The sequence below is a fragment of the Pan paniscus genome, chromosome 7, assembly GCF_029289425.2.
Source record: "Pan paniscus chromosome 7, NHGRI_mPanPan1-v2.0_pri, whole genome shotgun sequence".
Taxonomy (NCBI): Eukaryota; Metazoa; Chordata; class Mammalia; order Primates; family Hominidae; genus Pan; species Pan paniscus.
This window is the reverse complement of record NC_073256.2, coordinates 128745218-128763327: the sequence shown is the minus strand read 5'-3', so window position 1 is coordinate 128763327 and position 18110 is coordinate 128745218. Positions and strand designations below refer to the sequence as shown.

The window sequence follows — 18110 nt, the reverse complement described above, 5'->3', positions numbered from 1 at the left end:
GAGCATGGAATGTTTTCCATTTGTTTCCTCTCTTATTTCCTTGAGCAGTGGTTTGTAGTTCCCCTTGAGGAGGTTTTTCACATCCCTTGTAAGTTGTATTCCTAGGTATTTTATTCTCTTTGTAGCAATTGTGAATGGGAGTTCACTCATGATTTGGATCTCTATTAATGGTGTATAGGAATGCTTGTGATTTTTGCACGTTGATTTTGTATCCTGAGACTTTGCTGAAGTTCCTTATCAGCTTAAGGAGATTTTGGGCTGAGATGATGGGGCTTTCTAAATATATAATCATGTCATCTGCAAACAGAGACAATTTGACTTCCTCTCTTCCGATCTGAATACCCTTTATATCTTTCTCTTACCTGATGGCCCTGGCCAGAACTTCCAATACTATGTTGAATAGGAGTGATGAAAGAGGGCAACCTTTGGCATCCTTTTTGCCTTTACTCACATTCCTCTTTGCCTCACTTTCCTTTGCATCATTTTACCTGCCTTGGAACATGACCTCCCAAAGGTAATGAGGATTATTACTTATTACTTAGTCTCAGGCTCTGTTTTTGTTTGTTTGTTTGTTTGTTTGTTGATGGAGTCTCAATCTGTTGTCCAGGCTGGAGTGCTGTGGCACGATCTCGGCTCACTGCAAGCCCGCCTCCTGGGTTCACACCATTCTCCTGCCTCAGCCTCCCAAGTAGCTGGGACTACAGGCACCTGCCACAACGCTCGACTAACTTTTTGTATTTTTAGTAGAGATGGGGTTTCACCGTGTTAGCCAGGATGGTCTCGATCTCCTGACCTTGTGATCTGCCCACCTTGGCCTCCCAAAGTGTTTGAAATACAGGCGTGAGCCACCATGCCTGGCCGAGGCTCTGTTTTATAGTGAACATGGATTAAGATAGCAATGGATCCTAAAATGGCATTTAATAAAGTAAACTTTCATTTATGATTTCTTGTACACTAACACTATATACGAAATAAGGTGCAATATAAAATAGATTTTGAAGCAAAAGCAAATATTTTAATTATTTACATCAGAGTTATTATGAATGAATTCAAATCTAAGAAAATATATTGGGTGACTATATTATTCACAGCATATTTGATTGTCTATAAAATGTGTTTCGAGAGAATTTGGTTTAAATTTTTACTCTTTGGTCACCCAAGAAGACATTTTAGATATATTTATACTTATATTCTTAATTATATGTAGACCATTGGTTAATTCCTTCATGAATAATAAAAACTTCATGAAATATTTTGAAATTTTATATTTACAACTATCTATACAAATATAATTTATCTGTTTTGTAATAAAAGATAATTTAGCTTTTTAAAAATATGAAATATAGCTGTAAAGAAGAGGTTTGCCATTTGTTTAATTTTAACAATATTTAGCATTACTTTGGAGAAGTTATTTTAGAAATGAAGCCTATACTAATATTTAATATTTGTATAGTACTTTTGATGCTTAATTGTGACCCAAGTATTTTGTATTAATTATGTCATTCATTTTAACAATCATCCTGCATGACCAGTACTATTATTATATCTCTCAAGGCTTAGATTGGTTTAGCCTATTGCCCATGTAACTCATTTACTACAGGATGGTTATTAAACCCAAGTGGTAGGCACAACCAGCAGAACATGCCCCCATAACTTCTAAATTAATTGTCAATATTGTGTAGGTGCTTATTATTTAAGATTAGTTGTTATTCTCATATGAAGAGGTTATTGGGTCTCCAGTGTTATTTAATCTCAGGTCTGTGCTCAGAGTCAAAAATCTAAATCTACAATTTGAATTCAATGATGTGACTACAAATTTTAATCTTGGTGACCAGCCAGGAAGTACCGTATTTCCTTTTTAATGAATAATTGTTTATTTAATATAATGTTAAATATTATTAATTTAATATGACAGAAAAATATTCCTTATTTAGATTACTAAAATTTTTACAAAAAGCACATTCAATTGTTGGTAATATAAATGATATTCATATTTTGGAGGAGCTATTTTTCTGTATAAACATTTAACTTAACCAACAAAAGCACATATTCGTTGTTTTATTTGTTGAGGATGGATAATTTGTTTCTGTTTGAATGCCTACGTTTTGTATAAAAGTGATAAACGTATTTATAATAAATTATAATGTAGATAGCCTTACATTTAGAGAAAAAAGTCCTTATCTCTTGAAAAATGACGCTAGTTAACTGGAATCTTTTTCCTCCCAACAATTGCTCTGCTACTACATTAAAAATACAAATAAATAAAGCCTCATTTGAATAATTTTAAAATATTTGTTAATAGAATAAAATAATTTTTATAAACTCCTGTTACATATGGGTCAATGAATGCAATTTAGATTTGGCAACATATAATGTGTTCTGAAAAAGGCATACATCTATACAACCATCACAATAAGACATAAAAAATTATAATTACCCTCAAACTGCCTTTATGCCATATATCAATAGATCCTCTACTTCCTTGTCCCCAGGCAACCACTAATATTCATTCTTTCAGTAATAGATTTGTCTTTCCAGATTTTCACATAAAACGGAGCCAAGTGGAATGCATTTTCATATCTGATTTCTTTACTCAATAGTGTTTAAAGAATCCTCTGTATTATTTTGTTTCAGAACATTTTTTACTGTTGTGTAGTATTTCAGTGTATGAATACACCATCATTTGGTTATCCATTCATATGCTGATAAACATAGTCTTTTTTCAGTTTCTGCTTTATGAATATAAATACTACGTATCTGTGTGCAAGAGATTGTGTGGACATTGGCTCTTATTTCTTACTTGTAAATGCCTAGATGTGGAATTGTTGAATTGTGTGAAAAGTCTATGTTAATATTATAAAATAATAGTTTCTCAAATAGTTATTTTTTTCCTACCAACTATGAGAATTCTAGTTGTTCCTCATCTTTGCTAACACTTGGAATTATCACATGTTGAAAATTTTTCTTATCTGAAAGTTGTGTACTGATATCTCATTGTAGTTTATATTTGCATTGCCTGATGACCAATTATTTTGAGAATTTGTCATTTGGTTTATTGGACTTTTCTATATTTTCTCTTGTGAAGTGTCTGTTTAAATCTTTTGCACAACACTTATGATGTTTTTGCCTTATAAAAATTGAGATAATATTATGTATAATCTGCATACATTTGCATACATTTATCATATAAATATATAGAGACATTTTCAATAACTTATAGTAAGTTAAAATAGTTATATGAACTTCTAACTTAGTGTTTTAGAAACAACTGCTAGAAGAACATAAAAAAGGATTAATGAAATAAATTTCCCTGTAAAGTTAAGAGATTTAGGAAAAGTATATTTAGTGCCATAAGACTTTGATTTTTTAAATTTTAAGTGCATATTTCATTTTGTTATGAAACATATAATCTATACAATGGTTTGAACAATTTTTATGATGCTGGAATACAAAAATTGCTGAAATTCAGAACTAGACATATCATTTCTGTCCCCAGGACATTGACAACATGCATATTATAATATGGAGGTGTCACATGTGACTTAAGGCAACTTAAAGACTTAGCTTTCTCCATTAGGAAGGGAAAAAACAACATATTTGGTCAATCTGAAACATCCTAAAACTTTCTGATAAAAATACAAGCATTTGTCATTTTGAAAATCTGAAAATTATTGTATTAATGGTTATAGATATTAAAAAGTAGATGATGATAGATTAAAACCATTTAAAAAGTGAAAGCAATTAGGAATGGTTAAATAAAGTATTTTGTTTTATTTATTGTTGGTAAAGATGTAATATAACTAATTAAACATTCCCAAGAAATTCCATTTCTACTTACTCTTTCTCTTTCTGAAATTTGACCTCATAACTTAATAACTTAAAATGTAGCAATCATATATTTTAATTCCACTACCATGATACTTACTATACTTACCTTTTGAGAGTTAGAATTGTGTTTGTCCTGATAATGTGGAGGAGCTTGTAGTTAGTTTAGAGGATCTTTGAGGAATATAAATGTTTGAGATAAACATATAAAACGTGAAATCAAGAAAAAGAACTTTTTCAGAAGATGAAACTGTTGCTCAGGTTACTTGACTGGGAGTTCCCAGAGCTCCAGTTTCAATCCTCCCTTCAGCCTTCAATCCCTAAGAGACATCCAGCCCCAGCAATTGGATTGGGCAGCCTGTCTTGACGCACCACTGTGCTGAATGCTTGAGGACATGTTTCAAGAGATGGCTGGGGTTAGTGTGTGTCATCAGATTTGAGGAGAAATCAAGAGACAAAAGGCTGCCCTGCTGGAGCTGTGTGGTCTTCTCCAAGTGACAGCTGCTGGCCATAGAACTACTTTGCTTTCAGGGAAAGAGGAGGAATTCATTTTCAGTAGCCACAAGAAAAGCAGTTTCTTTTCAGAAGCAACATACTAACTTAACAGAAAAACTGAAAGAAACCACAGATCTTTTGAAAGAAGCAGCAGGCTGCAGCCTAAATTGTGAACCAGACTAAAAACTCCCTACAGGAGACAGTGAACCTGCTCACACATCCAGCACAGCATCACCACAACCACCATCTGAGAAAGCCATTGCACAAAGATTCTCTATAACCAAGGGACTCATACCGAGTCTGCACCACTGAAAGCACACGGAGCTGCAGCTAGGTGACAATATACTATAAACATTAAAGTCACATCCTTAAGGGAAAAAAAAATTAAAAAGACAACCTAGTTCAATCAAAAATGAATTCAAAAGTCATTAGAAGAATAGTCTGTCCAAGTGAGAAGGAGCCAGAAAAATAATTCTGACAATATGAAAAACAGGGTCTAAAACATCCCTAAAATATCAAACTATCTATTAGTGTATCCAAACGAAACTGTAGAAACATCAGATAAATAATTCAAAGGGTTGATTATTAAGTTACTCAAATAGATACAAGATAAAGATGAAAGCCAACATAAACAAATTTAAAAAAAATAAGGATATGAGTAAAAACATTTCTAAACAGACAGGTATTTTAAAGAAAAACCTACCAGAATTTCTGAAAATGAAAGACACATTTAGGGAAATACAAAATGCAGTGGAAAGTTCAAACAATGGACTAGGCCAAGTAGAAGAAAGACTTTCCTTGTTGTCTCTTTTGAATTAAGCCAATCAGACAAAATAAACAAAAATGGATTTAAATAAATGAACCGTCTCCAAGAAACATGGGGTTAAATAAAATAGCCAAACCTATGAAATATAGGTGTTTCTGAGACAGAAGAAAAAGTAAGAAGTTGGAAAATCTATTTGAGAGACTAATTAAGGAAAACGTACCTTGCCTTGCTACAGATTTAGATATCCAAATACAAGAAGCTCAAAGAACTCCCGGGGGACTCATTGCAAAAGGAACATCACCAAGGCTTATAGTCATAAGGCTATCTAAAGTCAATGGTAAGAAAAGAATTCTAGAAACAGTGAGAAAAAAAAAATCAGATAACCTATAAAGGAAAAACTATCAGACTAACAGGAGACCTCTCAGTAGAAACTTTACAATCCAGAAGGGCTTGAGGCCTTATCTTTTGTCTCCTTAAATGGAGTAACTATCCTCCAAGAAGTCTGTATCCAGCAAAACTAAGTTTCATAAATGAAGGAGAAATAAAGTGTCAGACAAGCAAATGTGGAGTAAAATTGTTAATACTAGAGCAATCCTACAAGAAATAATAAAAGGTGTTCTAAATCTTGAAACATAAGGTTAATACACACCAGAATAGAAACTCCTGAAAGCATAAAATCACAACACTTATAAAACAACAACACAATGAAGAAAACAAAGTCACTAGGTCACAATAGACATGATGACTGGAACAGTATCTCATATCTCAATATTAACATTGAATGTAAATGGTCTAAATGATCCACCTTAAATATACAGATTGGCAGAATGAATTCAAAAATTCACAAAACAAATAGCTGCTGTCTTCATAAGACAAACCTAACATGTAAGGATTCCTATAGACTCAAGGTAAAGGGGTGAAAAAAGATATTTCACACAAATGGAAACTGAAAGTCAGCAGGAGTAGCTGGTCTTATATTGGATAAAACAGACTTTAAAAAAAAAAAGAAAAGACAAAGAAGGCCATTACATAATGATAAAAGGATCAATTCAACAAAAGGATGTAATAATTATAAACATACATGCACTTAACTCTGAAGTTCCAGATTCATAAAGTAATTACTGCTATGCCTAGGAAAAGAGATAGCAACACAGTTAAGAGTGGGGGATTTCAGCACTCCACTGACAGCACTAGAATGATCATAGAGGCAGAAAGTCAATGAAGAAATACTGCCGGGCATGGTGGCTCATGCCTGTAATCGAAACACTTTGGGAGGCTGAGGCGGGCGGGTCACCCGAGGTCAGAAGTTCAAGACAAGCCTGACCAACATGGAGAAACCCTGTCTGTACTAAAAATACAAAATTAGCCAGGCATGGTGGCACACGCCTCACACGTCTGAAATCCCAGCTACTTAGGAGGCTGAGGCAGGAGAACTGCTTGAACCCGCGAGGCAGAAGTTGTGGTGAGCCGAGATTGCACTATTGCGCTCCAGCCTGGGCAACAAGAGCGAAACTCTGTCTCAAAAAAAAAAAAAAAAAAAAGAAAGAAAGAAAGAAAGAAAGAAAGAAAGAAAGAAAGAAAGAAAGAAAGAAAGAAAGAAAGAAAGACTGAATTTAACCTGTACTCTAGAACAAATGGACCGAACAGATATTTACAGAGCATTGTACCCAAAAACTGCATTAGCACATGGAACATTCTCTAAGATAGACCATATGAGAAGCCACAAAATAAAGTATCAACAAATTTAAGAAAATAGAATCATATTAAATATCTTCTCAGGCCACAGCAAAACAAAACTAGAAATAAATAAAAATTACTCTCAAAACTATTCAAATACATGGAAATTGAACAATCTGCTCCAGAATGATTTCAGGATTAACAATGAAATCAAGATGAAAATTGAAAATTTTGAAATGAATGACAACAGTGATACAATTTATCAAAATCTGTGGAATACAGCACAATGCTAAGAGGAAAGTTTATAGTGCTAAATGTCTACGTCAGAAAAATCTGAATGATCAGAAATTCACATCCTAACATTATATCACACCACAAGGAACTAGAGAAACAAGGACAAACCAAACCGCCAACTCTCAGAATAAAAGAAATACAAAAATCACTGCAAAACTAAATGAAATTGAAACAAAAAAGTAAAAAAGATCAATGAATATACCACTGATTATTTGAAAAGATAAACAATATTGATAGACCACTAGCTAGATTTAAAAAAAAAGAGAGAGAAAATTAAAATAAGCTCAATTAGAAAGGAAGATTACAAATGACATCACAGAAATAAAAAATATCATTCCAGATTGCTATGAACACCTCTATGCACACAAACTACAAAACTGGAGGAAATTCATAAATTTCTGAAAACATACATTTCCCCCAACCATCAGCTTAAATCAGAAAGAAATAGAAATTCCAAACAGACCAATAACAAGCAGTGAGATTGAGTCAGTAATAATAAAGAAATCCAACAACAACAAAAAAGCCCAGGAACAGATAAATTCCGTTGATTTCTTCCAGACACTCAAAGAAGAATTGGTATAAATTCCACTAAAACTATTCCAAAAGATTGAGAAGATTTCAAAAATCCTTCTTAACTCATTCTATGATGCCAGTATCACCCTGATACCAAAGCCAACAAAGGACATAACAACAAAAAACTACAGACCAATATATATGATGAATATAAATGCAAAAATTCTCAACAAAGTAATAGCAAACTGAATTCAACAGTACATAAATATGGAATGGTTTTCATTCCAGTGATATAGGAATGGTTCAACATATGCATATACAAGTCAATAATGTTATTCATCACATAAACAGAATTAAAAGCAAAAACCGTATTGTCATCTCAGTAGATCCAGAAAAAGCATGGGATAAAAATCCAGCATACTTTAAGACATAAAATCTCAACAAACTGGCCATAGAAGGAACATATATGAAAGTAATAAAAGCCATATATGACAGATCTACAGCCAACATCATCCTGGATGGGGAAAAGTTGAAACGTTTTTTCTAAGAATTAGGAAGAGACAGGGATGCCCATTTTAACCATTTCTATTCAAAGTAGTACTGGAAGTCCTAGCTAGAACAATCAGGCAAGAGAAAGAAATAAAGTGCATCCCAACTGGAAAAGAGGAAATCAAACTATCTCTGTTTTCCAATGATATGATCTTATACCTAGAAAACTCTAAAGATTCATCCAAAGCACTCTTGTATCTGATAAATGAATTAAGTAAAGCTAAAAAATCAATGTACAAAAATCAGTAGCACTACTATACAGCAGCATTGACCAAACTGAGAATCAAATCCAGAACCCAGTCCCTTTAAAATCGCTACAAAAACAATTGAAATATACTTAACCAAAGAGGTGAAAGATCTCTACAAGGAGAACTACAGAGCACTACTGAAAGAAATAATAGATGACATAAACAAATAGAAATATATTTCATGCTCAAAGATTGGAAGAATCAGTATTGTAAAAATGCCTATACTTCCCAAAGCAATCTATAGATTCAATGCAATTCCTATCAAAATACCAACATCATTTTTCACAGAATTAGAAAAAACAATGCTAAAATTAAGATGGAACCAAAGAAGAGCCCAAATACTCAAAATGATCCTAAGAACAAAGAACAAATCTGGAGGCATCACATTATCTGACTTCAAATTATACTACAAGCCTATAGTAACCAAAACAGCATGGTACTGGTATCAAAGTAAATACATAGACCAATGGAACAGAATGGAGAACCCAGAAATAAAACCAAATATTTACAACCAACAGATCTTTGACAAAACATCCAAAAACAAATTGGGGAAAAGACATCATATTTAATAAATAATGTTGGGAAAATTAGATAGCCACATATAGAAGAATGGAACTGTATCCCTCTCTTCCACCTTATACAAAAATGAACTCAAGATAAATCAAGGACTTAAATCTAAGGCCTGAAACCATAAAAATTCTAGAAGATAACCTGGGAAAATCTCTTCTGGATATTGGCTTGGGCAAATAATTTATGTTTAAGACCCCAACAGCAAGTGCAATAAAAACAATAGTAATTAAATGGGAATTAATTAAACTAAAAAGCTTCTGCACAGCCAAAGGAATAATCATCAGAATAAACAGAAAACCCTCAGAATAGGAATATTCACAAGCTACACATCTGACAAAGGACTAATATTCAGAATCTACAAGGAATTCAAATAAATCATCAGGAAAAAAATAATCCCATCGAAGAGTGGGCAAAGTACATGAATAGATATTTCTCAAAATAATATGTATGAATGTCCAACAAATATGTGAAAAAATGTCCAACATCACTAATCATCATGGAAATGCAAACTAAAGCTACAATGAAATACCACCTTACCCTACCCAGAATGGCTATTCTTAAAAAGTTAGAAAACAGTAGATATTGGTGTGTATGTGGTAAAACAGGAATGACCGTACACTGCAGGTAGGGATGTAAATTATAAAACCTCTATTGAAAACAGTATGTAGATTTCTCAAAGAACTGAAATTAGATCTACCATTCAATTCAGTAATACCACTACTGAGTATCTACCCAAAGGAAAAGTCACTATATCAAAAATGCATCTGTACACATGTTTATCACAGCACAATTCAAAATTGGAAATATATGGAATTAATCTAAGTGTCCATCATCTAATAAGTGTATAAAGAAAATATTTTACATATAAAAACACATTATATATATTTATAAATATAAATCTATAAATATGTAAAATATATATTTACATATATATTTTTGTATATGTCCATGTCCCCCAGAACTCCCCTTAGGTTGTAGGCTCTTGAGATAATAATCCTTAGGATATATATATATATATATATATATATATATATATATGCCTTGAAATACTACTCAGCCATAAGAAAAGCAAAATAATGTATTTTGCAGCAGCTTAGATGGAACTAGAGGCCATTATTCTAAGAGAAGCAACTCAGCAATTGAAAACCAAATACTCTATTTTCTCACTTACAAGTAGGAGCTAAGCTACAGGTAGATAAAGGAATACAGAGTGGTATAACAGAGTTTGGAGACTCAGAAGGGGGCAGGGTAAGAGGGAGATGAGGGACAAATAACTACCTATTTGATGCAATGTGTACTACTCAGGTGACAGGCGCACTAAAATCCTAGACCTCACCAGTGTACAATTCATCCATGTAACCAAAAACCCCACTGGTACTCCAAAGCTATTTAAAAAATAAATAAAAACAAACTCTCTCTCTCCCTCTCTCTCTCTCTCTCTCTCATGCGTGCACACACACACACGCGCGCACGAAGATGAAACTATTTTTTAATGTAAAAAAGATGTTATCAGATCCATAGAGAAGGAATAAAATATAAGCCAAATAGATTTTGCAAACTTGAACATAAAGTGTGTTCCCATTTCTAATTAGAATGTAGAGGAATGAGGAAGTCCTTCATGTCTTCCACAATAACAAGATAAAGAATAAAAACTTCACCTTATATTATTTTCCCCCCACTAATAGCATTTATTTATTACAAGATGCTTAAAGCTAGAGACACTTCTCATTGGATTTCAGGAAAAACTGTAAAACATTGGAGAAATCTCCCATTCCCCAAGACATTTTTGTGTTGTTTCTGATGCCCAAAGTCACATGGTGCCTTGGCTCCTGGGTGGGCATACCCTTAGGTTAGATTAATGACCTTGCCCAGGAAAAGGCTGCTGCATCTGAAATGGTCAAAGATCATCACAATGAAGGGCCAGCTGAAAATGATAATAAGAGGCTTGAACGTCAACTTTAGGACATCCCCAGTGGTGGCAGCTGCCTCACACTCTTCTCATCAAGTTGCAGCATGGACTTATGAACCATCTGTTACATCTTCAGCTGGACCTCTTGGGTGATGCCTGAAAAGTTTTCCTGGTTGGTGAAAAAGTCTGCAATGTCCATGTCCCTCAGAACTCCCCTGAGGCTGCAGACTCTTGCAATGATAATCCTTAGGATATACAAATCAATTTGGCTCATTCGGAGTGGGCAGATGGGATTAGATATTCCTGAAGCTGGGCCTGACAGAGAAGAGAGCAGCAGCTCATCTCACAACCAAACCCTCATTGATCCCTCATGTGATCCCTCCACCTCCTGCCTCCCAGTCTGACCAGCTTTTAGGGGACAGAGGAAGGGATGGGGCAAGAAGCAGAATCTGCCTCTTTCTTTATCTTACAAGCAGCTTTCTCTTGGGGCCTCTGAATTGCATATTATTTTATCCTTAACAATTCTTTTGAGGCTGATTCACCTGAGATACAGCTGGTCCAATAAGCATTTAAGACAATGATCCCCAGAGCACTCCCTGCAAGAAGCAGAGGAGTAAAGGGAGCATCCAGCTTGGAGCAACAGACCTAGCCTCAGCCATGCTGCTAATGCTGTGACTTCAGTCAGGTCTTACCCCTCTCTGTGCTAGTGCCTTCTTTCATGCAACGAGGTTGTTGAATACAACTGTCTCAGAGCCCTTGGGTGCTAAAGCTCAATGCTTCTGCAAGAACTCGATGATTCAGCTGACTGTCTCCAGTAGACAAAGCAGGTATAATTTCTAGAAAGGTACTTGGAATTATGCTTGAAGGTAGAGAAAAAATATAGGACTAGGGTAAGCATCTACACTTTTTAGGATATTAAGGCTTTTATTTTATTTTATTTGTACCGTAAAGGGAGAGAAGATGTCTGAAACTCTGAAATTGAAGAGGAGCAGTGAAAGGAAACAGACTGTTCAGCAGGTAGAAAGAAATGCATGAGACCCTCTCTTCATTGAGCCAAAGCAGCCCTGTAGGAAGCCTGTAGATGAGCAGCCAGCCAGTATGAATTTTAAGCCTTATTGTTCAAAAGGAATTGAAGAAGAATTAAAAAATGAGTCAGATGAAAAAAGAAGAAAAAATAAACAGCAAAGGAGTTAATTCAATCCATCCATATAGTTACATTAAATAAGATGGAAGTAAAGTTTTCAATTAGAAAGCCTTAAGACTATGCTTTATAAACATTTAATTAATAATTTGTAAGAATAAAAATAAATATAAACATTTTTATGAAAAATCAGCGACTTTCAGATAAAAGCAACACCCAACTATACATGTATTTGTTTTTTTTATTAAGTACATTCGGAAAGTAAAAACAGAAAAAAAATGCAAACACTATGAAAACTGGTGTGGCTATGCCAAAGTCAGAAAAATAGACTACAGAACTACGAGTATGACCACAGATTAAGAGGACATGTGTAACAAAATAATTGATTAATCAAGGAGATACAATAATCTTAAATAAGTGTGTACTTAAAAAGAGAATTTCAAAATACACGAAACAAAATTTAATGCACCTAGAGTACAAAATTAAAAGTCCACAGAATTTTTCACCCCAACTCAGTAATTTATAAAATAAATAGAGAGGAAAAATAAATATAAAAAAGATATGAACAGTGCTGTCAACTATGGACCAAAGAAAAAAATCACAGAGGAAATTAGGAAATAGTCTTTAACAGTATAAATGAAAACAAAACTCAAACTTTTATGCTGTGAAATTAACCAGCCATTAGAAGAATAGGTATAGCTTTAAATCTTTCTGGTGGAAAAGAAGAAACATATAAACATCAATGAAATAGGCATACATCTTAGAAAGCCTCGAAAAAAAAGGCCAGAATAAATCCAAAGTGGATAAAGGAAAAACAAAAATATATTGAAAAAAAAAGAGTGGAAACAAATTAATGGGAAAAATGAATAATAGAGAAAACCTATAAAATGAAAAGCTAGTTCTTTGGAAAGACTAACAAAATTGATAAAATTCTAATTTCAGTTATTAAGGAAAAAAAAGAGAGAGACAAAAATTACCAGCATAAAAAATAAACATCAGACAGCACTAGAGATACTATAGAATTTAAACTGATAATGGGTGATTACATAAACTAATGGGTGCCATATGATTTTTTAATTTATCTAAGCAAGTTTCTTGACCTGACTTTCAACTTTATAAATTCCAAACCCATAAATATACAAATAAAATATAATAATGTATAAAATCTCTTTAGGATTAGAAAATTTTAAAAAATGTACTGTCCAATGTCTTTTCAAAATGAAATTTCCATCAATAAATTAATTGAAATTAATCATATACAATATATTTTGTATTAAAGAGTAATTTATACCATCTATTTAGGGTAAAATTTAATACGCATAGAATAAATTTTAGAATATACCATAATTAATTATGGAATTATTGATTAAATTTGTTTCCTTCTTTCTTGCACAGTAATAGAGAATATGGCTATCTAGATATAAAATATATTTTTCATCTCTTTAAACAAATCGTTACTTTTGATCATACGTCTAAGTTCATACAACTGAAAACTAAATAGTATTATGTGCCATTTCACCTGACTCAATTTAAAGAAAATTTCTCCCCTACATTTTCAACTCCTCTTTTCCTGAGAGCCAGATCCTGAACACACCAGAAAACACTTTTGCCTTTGTAAAACCTTCTGACAAATTGACCTTGGGGAAATACTTAACACATTCTTTTTCTCAGTTACCTGAACTGTAAAAGTAGTAGAGTAACTGAAACTAGATTTACCATATGCATTAAAAAATTAGAAAACCAAACAGTTATTGCACAGCAAGCAGACATGACTGTGATCCCTGAAAGTGAAAAAAGCCCCCCAAAACAGGAGGTGCATATTAACAACATTGCCCTGGTTTTTTGCCTGGGGATATTTTTCAATCCATGCATCAGAAAGGAGAAGCCTAAGTAGACAATGGCCATCTCAGAGCTTTGGAGATAGAGACTGAAGTTTGAAATGTAAAATAGTCCCTGGAAATTGTAGGCATAATATCTGACATGAGGGAGACATATAGAGTAAGAGCTAAACCACAATAAATCATCTGGATTCTCTGACGTAAAATATTCTGATTATGCATAAATGCCACCATTCCCCCCAAAACAAGCAAACAAACAAACAGCTGCCAATAATGACTGATTCCCAGAGTTCACATAGAGTGTGAGAAGATTAAGTTCATATAGCCAGAATCAAGAGAGCTTGTTGAGCGGTTGGAGCAATCAGTAGAGAACTAGGAATAAACATGCTTTAGCAGTAAGGGTAAATTAAGCCAAGTAAAGGCCACTGCAGACTTCTCTAACAAAATTTATAAACAAGCTCCTTAACTGTCGATCTGATTTGCTAGTAACTTGATAGTTACATTAAAGGAAGAAAAACAAACCTAAACTGCAACAATCTAACAACAACGCCTGGCATCTAATCATATATTATTATAAATTAAAGAAACAGAAAAAAATTTACTCATAATCAGGAGAAAAATATGAATTAATGAAAACAACTGACAGAAGGACTTAACAAATAACAGAAGATGGGACTGACAAGCAATGACTTTAAGGAGCTATAGCTAATATAAATGTGCCCGATACTTTTAACAATACATGAATATAACAAGAATAGAATAAGAAACAGATGGAAAAGGTAGAAATGAAAAATGAAATGTCTTAAGTGAAATTTTTCTTAATTAGATTAGATCACATGAGAGGTGGCAGAAGGCAAAAATCTCTAAGCTATGTGAGAACAATAGCACCTACCTAAATTGAATCGCAAAGAGAGAAAGGAAAAAATATGTATATATAAACAGATTGTCACTAATCTGTGGTACCTTATCAAGCCACCTAATATAAATGTTACCACAGTTCCCTAAGGGAGGGGCACATAAGAATATATATGAATAAATAATACCCTAAAAGTTTCTTGGTTTGAAGGAAAATGTACCGAAGCAAGGAGCTCAACAAACACTAAGAATATAACACAAAATCACATCATAATCAAATTCATAAAAGAAAGATATACAGAAAAAAATGTTAGAACATTGATATGAAAATACAAGGCATACGAAGGAACAATCTTAAAGTCTGACCTGAGACTTCTCATCAGAAAATAAGCAATTCAAATAACAGTAAAGAAACATCTTTAATGTGCCAAAAGAAAAGAAAGAACTGTCAACCAACTCTTTAAATATATAGTTAATGTATGCTTTAAAAGGAAATGTGAAATAAAGACATTAACAGATGGGCAAAAGCAGAGAGATTATGATGCCTGGAGAACTGCACTGCAGGAAATGCTGAAGGCAAACACTTCCATCTCCTGCATAGCATGTAGAAAACCAGAAAGTACATCATTCCCACCCTGACAACTAGACACAGCTGGGTAATCTATAAAATAATAACTTTTTCTAAACCTAGCAGAGACCTGAGTTCATATGACAATCAACCAGCCTGAAAGCTAAAGAAGTCAGCACCTTAAATAAGCACTGCAAACCTTTGGCAGCAGGAGGAAGTCAGTCTTCAGACAGGCAGGAAAGAAGAAATTGCTAAAATGTTTACTGAATTGCCAAAGGCCAAATGTGATCTAGTATGTGAGTATAGAAGCCCAGAGGAATTTGTACAAAGTTGAAGGCTATTCTCCAAAGATCTCACTGAGTTCTCATGAGAAAGGTCGAGGGCTGGGAGAGTCCAGAAAAAGCTTCTCTTGCTGGTGCAGGAGTAGGAAGGAGAGTGATATTGCTGTAGGAAAGGCACAGTATCTTGCCTGGTTCTTTCTACTCTGAATAACAACAAAAAAAAGTTAAGCTTCTTCACGAAGGGCAACAAATTCTGTTACCCTCGGTGCACACATGAAGACTCACAACAGCTGGGAGAAAGAAAGACAAAATCTCCTACCTCTCAAGGTTGAGCAAGAAACCATCCTGTGTTCAGGCTGTTAGAGAGCCTGCATCCCTCATTTTACTGATTCAGCCTCAGTTTTTTTTAGGCCTCGTGTCACTAAATGTTCAGTTTGGCTTTTTCAGTGACCCAGGAGAATTTGCCCGAAGGGTTCAGTGTCTGATTTTGTTGCTGGCAATTTTGGCATTCATCAGGGATAACAGCCAGATTGGCACTGGTGAGAGAAAGTCCATAGTTCTTGGACTCGTACACAGCCTCCGTCCCTGTCAAAATAGATATTCCCTTCCTGGGCCTATTTTACTGATATGGGAATGAACAAGGAAAAAGGCAAACTGGCACACAGAGGCCAAATTGACCCTATTTGGTTTTTGAGTGTCATCTCTGTGATGAATGGTTTCTTAGTGGGTATTAATGTAATTCACCTAAACTGTATATATTGTGGTTACTCTAATCCATTCATCTACATTCTTCTTTTTCAGATCTCTTTGTCTCAGTATTACAATATTAATTTCCCCCAGGATCTTGATCAAACAGACAAGACATTTTCCATTGCCCTATCTGTCACAGGTGTCAGTGTGTAACTACTCGCTTAGATCACTTTTTCTTTCATTTAAAATGAACAACATTGTGTCTCTTCCCTGTCACCAGAGTTATCTTCTGCCACCTTTTTGTCACATTTTACTGCTATAGCCATTCTCACTAAAGAAAAAATGTGTAAGAGAAGAGTTAAACCAGCAAGAAAGACTTTATGACTTAACAGCAGGGGAGAGAAATTCAACTCAACTTTACTGGAACAAAAGATAGTAGTGTTTTCAAATGCTGGAGTGAGCTAATGAAAAGAAGTACTAGAAGGTGTTAGGGGATGTTGATCAATGTGATTAGGCCATATATATTTGCTTTTTGATACTTATTGAAATGAGGCTCTTAACCTTCCTGTAGAAAATAGGTACTGCCTTTTAAGATGATTATGTTTCATAGGGATGACTTCTAGGGCCTTGACAAAGACATTCCTGAATTGTAACTCTGGCAAGAGATTGGGAAAGGATGTACATTGCAAATAAAGTGATAAATCATTTGCAATTACAAGGTTTTTGTTGTCGTTGATGTTAAAGTAAATGCTCTAAGAAAAAGGATGCTAAGGGACTAGAGTCCAGGTGAAGCCTATCTAAAACTGCCTCAAACTGAGGGTAAATTTTTAAGAAGGTTTTGGTCAATATACAATTAGCATAAACAGATTATGTTGAACTATGTAATAACAGTACTTGAAGCTTTCAACAATTCATTAGGGAGAACATTTCAGAAAGAAAAAATAAAAGTGAGCTGAGGGAGAGGCATCAATGCAACAGATTAATTTGTGTCTTCTGAATTTGCTTGGAACTAGTCCTAGATGAATCAAATCTATCATTCAATGGTAAGCTGCATTATTATCAAATCAATAATTCAGTAAATAGGTGAAATACCCATCTTTTATTGGACAGCCTTTATCACATAGTAACCTAAATTTTCTTGCTAAACAAGTCTGTTCTCACACTGCTAATAAAGGCATACCCGAGGCTGGGTAATTTATAAAGAAAAGAGGTTTAATTGACTCACAGGTCCACATGGCTGGGGAGGCCTCAGAGTCATGGCAGAAGGTGAATGAGGAGCAAAGTCACATCTTACATGGCAGCAAGAAAGACAGCTTGTTCAGGGGAACTCCCATGTATAAAACCATCAGATCTCATGAGACTTACTTACTATCACGAGAACAGTATGGGGGAAGCTGCCCCCATGATTTAATTATTTCCACCTGGCCTGTGTGGAGACATGTGGAGATGATTACAATTTAAGGTGAAAATTGGGTGGGGACACAGAGGCAAACCATACCATTCTGCCCCTGACCCCTCCCAAATTTCATGTCCTCACATTTCAGGACACAATCATGCCCTCCAACAGTCCCCCAAAGTCTTAACATAATCCAGCATTAATCCATAAGTCCAAGTCCAAAGTCTCATCTGAGACAAGGCAAGTCCCTTCCACTTATGAGCCTGTAAAACCGAAAGCAAGTTAGTTACTTCCCAGATACAATGAGAGTACAGGCATTGGGTAAATACACCCATTCCAAATGAGAGAAATTGGCCAAAACAAAGGGACTACAGGCCTTATGCAAGTCTGAAGCCCAATAGGGGAGTCAAATCTTAAAGCTCCAAAATGATCTCCTTTGACTCCATGTCTCACATCCAGGTCATGCTGATGCAAGAGGTGGGCTCTCACGGCCTT

The 18110-nt window shown here is 34.5% G+C and overlaps 1 long non-coding RNA gene across 1 annotated transcript in view; it reads right to left on the bottom strand.

The window, feature by feature from the left end:
• Positions 1 to 15500, bottom strand: part of LOC130541770 (uncharacterized) — a 94509-nt gene extending 79009 nt beyond the window's left edge. Inside the window, exons 1-2 of the long non-coding RNA XR_008955887.1 lie at positions 15448 to 15500; positions 3935 to 3999 (exon numbers count right to left, since the gene is read on the bottom strand). This is a non-coding gene — a long non-coding RNA (uncharacterized LOC130541770). The remainder of the gene's footprint in view (positions 1 to 3934; positions 4000 to 15447) is intronic.
• Positions 15501 to 18110: the final 2610 nt, after the last annotated feature.